The sequence below is a fragment of the Salmo salar genome, chromosome 15, assembly GCF_965601325.2.
Source record: "Salmo salar chromosome 15, fSalSal1, whole genome shotgun sequence".
Classification (NCBI taxonomy): Eukaryota; Metazoa; Chordata; class Actinopteri; order Salmoniformes; family Salmonidae; genus Salmo; species Salmo salar.
In genome coordinates, this window is record NC_138305.1 from 30,873,685 (window position 1) to 30,879,440 (window position 5,756).

Sequence of the window (5,756 nt, forward strand, 5' to 3'; positions counted from 1 at the left end):
TGATGTCCTACAACCTTTTGTGAAGCGACTCGCAAGGCTGAATTGTGTTATCTCTGCACTCCTATGTTGCTGTAGCCTAGTCCCAGATCTGTTTGTGCCGTCTTGCCAACTCCTATAGGGGTTTGACAATGACCACAGGAGTTGGCAAAGCGAACAGAGCTGGGACTAGGCTCATGTTTAAATGTTCTCTAGCTGCTTTGTCACCTGACACCTCAAACATTTTTGGGGGGGATTTTATTTTTCATTTATTTATTTAACTTTTATTTAACTAGGCCGGTCAGTTAACAAATTCTTAGTTACAATGACGGCCTGGCAAAAGGCCTCCTGCGGGGACGGGGGCGGGGATTAAAAATATAAATATAGGACCAAAACTGATGTTGAAAAGTCTAGTGGAATATTGTGAATGGGAACTTTTTATGCCTTTAAAACTATTTCTGACAATTTTGTAATAGTTTGAAGCTGAACTCATCAATTACCAGTTCTAAATATTGACATGGGTAAACCTCAGTTAGAGCACACATTCAACTTCTCCTCCAGGTGGTGCCCTCGCATCACACAAGACGTGCCAGTCCACTTGGAAAAGTTATACTGGGGGTCTTTGGGAGGTGGAAGGTTGTCCTTTCTGGTCTTAGCTACTCATTATGTGTTGAAGTCCTTTGTGGGTCTTTGTTGAAGTCCTTTGTGGGTCTTTGTTGAAGTCCTTTGTGGGTCTTTGTTGAAGTCCTTTTGTGGGTCTTTGTTGAAGTCCATTGTTTTGTTCAAATCAAATTTGATTTGTCACATGCGCCGAATACAACAGGTGTAGACCTTACTGTGAAATGCTTACTGACAAGCCCTTAACCAACAATGCAGTTCAAGAAATGGAGTTAAGAAAATATTTACTAAATAAAGTAACAAGAAAATCACATAACAATAATGAGTCTATATACAGGGGGTACTGGTACCGAGTCAATGTGTGGGGTGCAGGTTAGTCGAGGTAATTTGTAAAGGGACTATGCATAGATAATTAACAGAGAGTAGCAGCAGTGCAAAAACAAAAGGGGGGGGGGGGGGGGGGGGTTGGTCATTTGTTGAATTTTTCAGCAGTCTAATGGCTTCGGGGTAGAAGCTGTTAAGCAGCCTTTTGATCCTAGACTTGGTGGTCCGGTACTGCTTGCCGTGCATTAGCAGAAAGAACAGTCTATGACTTGGGTCACTGGAGTAATTGACAATTTTTTGGGCCTTCCTCTGACACTGCCTAGTATATAGGTCCTGGATGTACCAGTGATGCACTACCCTCTGTAGCACCTTAAGGTCAGATGCTGAGCATTTGCCATACCAGGCAGTGATGTAACCGGTCAGGATGCTCTCGATGCTGCAGCTATATAACTTTTTTTTCCCCACAACTGTCTCGGTGTGTTTGGACCATGATAGTTTGTTGGTGATGTGGACACCAAGGACCTTGAAATTCTCGACCCCGCTCCACTTCAGCCCTGTCGACGTTAATGGGGGCCTGTTCGGCCCTCCTTGTCCTGTAGTCCACAATCATCTCCTTTTGTCTTGCTCACATTGAGGGAAAGCTTGTTGTCGTGGCACCACACTACCAGGTCTCTGACCTCCCTATAGGCTGTCTCATAGTCGGTGATCAGGCCTACCTACCACTGTTGTGGGTCTTTGTTTATGTTCTTTCTGGGCCTTTGTCTTCTATGAGTCTTCAGTTCTCACATGCAGGTTAATCAGAGGTTGTCATGGTTCTGATTTTTTCAACAAACTGCTTATTTTGATAAACTGTTACTTTGTTCTACTACAGTAGTGCATGTTTCTTCAAAGAGAAGAGCATTTGTAGTCCACTTAGACCCGCTGTGTAACGTTTGATAGCATGGTTTGACCGCTTAAGTAACAAGCACCACCTCTGGGGTTACAATAAGACTTTACATTTAATTATTTTATTTTTTATTTTATTGGTCTCATCTGTATTAGATTGCCTTCGTATGCTCATTAAAATGTCAATGATTTAAATATTTCCCATTTTGCAGGTAGTCTATGGGTCAGGGGAGATTAGTTTTAATTCCATCCACTCTATTAATCCCCAAAGGGCAATTGTTGAAGGTAACTACACACAATTTTTTTATGGTGAAGACCAGGATAGATGTGTGACTGACAGTTCTCTTTACGATAAACATTGATTAGTCTTGTCTTATCTGTGCCTCAGTGGGCCCTGGAACTAAACCAAAAAGCTAACTGCGACATGGGGCCGCCTTGGTGCGCAACGCATTATCCTGCCTCATCCCTTCAATAGCAGAGTCGGCTATCAAACGTCTGCTATTAATTAAAACCATCTGATTAAACCCATCTGATCCACAAAGCTCAGCAGGCCGCGATTCATTGTGATTCACAACGCCTATTTCCAACCCCATTCACTACAAAGCCTTTATTGACTTTAGAGACAAGACGCGTTTCAAAAACAGCCTTTCTCCCCGCCAATGCTACTTTTGTTCCACAGCATGACGGTGTGTGTTCTCTCTCGACTCCCTACCGGACTGGGGAGAGGGGCAGTCTGGTAGTGGCCTAGTGATGCCAGCTCTACTCGACCAAAAGGCATGCCAACCCAACGCAAGGTTTTTGCCAAGACCCTTGCCCCCTTGCGTTGCCCGCCTGTGTGTCTGCCAGCCTGAAGGCATCCCCACTGGCAGAACTGCTGGCGTGCCGTGGACTTCATGGCGTGCCATTGAATACTCTCTTTGACAGCTCTTTTGATTGGCACGACTCCCTGTCTTCGCCGGCATTGCTGCCCACAGTTTTGTCTGGGAGCGATCAGGAGCTGTTCCGTCGACTGACCAGTCCAGGATGAGCATTAACAGCAATGCAGGTAACTGACAACGCTACATAACTGGTTCACTTAAATCTTGCCAAGGTCCCTTAGGCCAGTGTTTCCCCTAGTTTAATTTCCAGGTGAGCCCTCACAGCAACATCCAGGCCTGTGTCTGACATCACAATTGTCAATTGAAACCGATAAAAAATACATTTAGCCTTTATTTATGGATTTCACATGACTGGGCAGGGGCACAGCCATGGGTGGGCCTGGGAGGGCGTAGGTATGTAGACTATAGTTAGCTTGTATGTTAAGTCCTACTACCCCAGTCTTATTTCGTTGTATTAAGAATCCAGACAACTCTGCATCATCTTCTTGCCAATGGGCCATGACTCTGTCGTGGGTTCCTGCGGAGGGAAATATCAGCAAATGTTAATGGAATTTGGTTGAGATGAAACCGGCTAAGCATACAAAATGCTTATGGCAGTGGTAATTTGTGTTTGTAAATCAGTAGCCTAGGAATTGAGGGTTATATACAGGCATGGACCAGATTCTGGGAGTGAAATAATTTTGACATGTAAAAAATGTATTTAAGGTGAATTCAAGGATTTTACAAACAACCAGTTCCCAGACTGATTTCCACCCTTGATATAGAGGTTGTGAGGTAGGTTAACACAATGTGTTGAACAGTGAGATTACTTTAATTGGGAGGAAGATGAGGATCACGGCCCATATTCGCAAAGCAATTCAGAGTAGTAGTGCTGATCTAGAATAATTTTTGCCTTTTTAGATCATAATGAGGTTATATGGACTGATCCTAGATCAATACACTCTGAGATATTTTGTGGATATGGGCCCTGAACCTTCTGTATGACAACCTGGATGTCTATAACTAGAGTGACTAGTGGCCCTTCTGCTGCGTACAGTCCTGAATTGGTCACCTCATACTTCAGGTAGTTCAATTTTGTCCTCTTATCTGGTCTTGAAAGCAGGGACAGGGAATGGAAAGGGGATACCAAGTCAGTTGCACAATCTGAATGCATTCAACCAAAATGTGTCTAACGCAATTAACCCAACCCCTCTGAATCAGAGAGGTCCGGGAGGCTGCCTTAATCCACGTCCACGGCTCCCAGGGAGTAATCCGAATCAGAAATGTTATGTTATCTGATACTTTTATTATGGCGTTGCCATTGAGACTTTGTTAGGGACTTTTATTTTCACAGTAGGGTACCCTTCTAATGCTCACCTGCACCTGAGGAGATTCACCTGAGAGATGAGAGGGTGATTCCTCACCAAACTATAATAAAATAAGACCAGAATTTTTAGATTTCTTTTACAATTTTATCCGTCGAAGGGTCTTTTGGAGAAAGAATTGTTGTCATACAGCATAATTGACATTTTGTATCTTAATTATTTCTCAATGATGTTTTAAGTTGGAACATTTTGCGCCTTACCCAGACCACCTCTAATACTACATAACGTTTCATATGTACTCGCTACAAAGGACTAATGTGTGTCAAATGAAGCTCTACCTCTTGCGCTGTAATATGAGTAGTAAGTTATTTTGATTTCAATAACAATTTTCAAAATTTTAGGAATATATAAACATGAATATTAAAAATATAACGTTCCAAAGTGGAAACTTTCCTAGTTTTAGGAATCATCCGTAAAAAAGGAGAGTGATGAAGTCTTTGCTGCTGCTACTTGGGTTTGGATTAAACTGTAGAAAGGAAATTCATTGTAACCTGGCGTTTTGTCATCGAATCCCCGCCACGGGCCCTTCGGAGAAAGTGATATAGAATAAAAAGTCAAGAAGTTAGGGTTCGAGTATCAATGTGCAAAACAACTTTCATGTGCCAATTATTGCTGTGGAGGAAGCCACGCCAGATGTCATTTCTGCTACTTTGCTAAGTAAGTGCCTTTTTTAATCATCTTCTAGCATGTAGGCCTAATATGAAACATTCATGAAAAATGAATCTTGTGGCAAAATATGAAATGGGAAACGTAGCCTCTACTGGGGAGGAAATGCATGGCCGTGCACGGCGAGGTTGTCTAAACACGCCCCGCACAATGTCCACTTCATGTCCGCAAAACGGACCCAGGCGTCGCCAAGGCCACGACCGGCGGACAATGACCCGTGTTCTCGCCAACAAAGTCTCCTCTGTCTCGCCTTGTGTTGGCGGTGATTCCTGGGCTAATAGAGGTGATTGGCCATGTTCAGCACAGCGTGTCCGCTGTGATTAATCACCATGTGAAAACGGCCGGATCTCTGTGTGCTGTGTCCTACGGGGTGAGAGAGTGGCGGGAGGTCCAACTGTGCAGATGGCTGCCGCTCGCGTTGCGAAATTGGTAGTAGCCGCCCCATGCCCGAGGTCACAGCAAGTCGGCATCCGTCTCCGCAACAGTCAGCATCCGTCCGTCGGTAGCTGTAATGAAAGACCTGAGAAAAAAAGTCATGTGTTTCGCCATGTGTTTTAGATTAATGCCGCTGCCGGGAGAGAAGAGGCCTCACTGCAGCACTACACTGCTGGCTTTCTGCCAGCCTTGGAGTTGTATTTTTAATTGTCAGTAGGTGATGAGACATTAGAGCTCAGGTTCTCTGGGGATAACACAGTTCACTGGAAAGGTCAGATGTAGGCCTTGGATGAATCCCCTATTCTTGGATATTAAACATGTCGTTTTACCCTATTCAGTAACCTAATTTGTATTTTGAGTTGTGCCAAGCCCAATATGTAGGCCTAAAGTGTGTGTGTGTGCATGTGTTCATTGCCTGCCTGCCTGCCTGCTTATATCACTCATATCCCTTATCCCATCTACAAATGGCCACGTGTTGTACATCTGTGATTTTCTATACAACACTACTTAAATAAGCAGACTTGTCTTCCACGAGAAAACAGAAGGCCTTCCAGGTCAGCTGACCAGTACAAAATGTGCTTTCTCTAGTGGCAACATACACTGAGTGTAC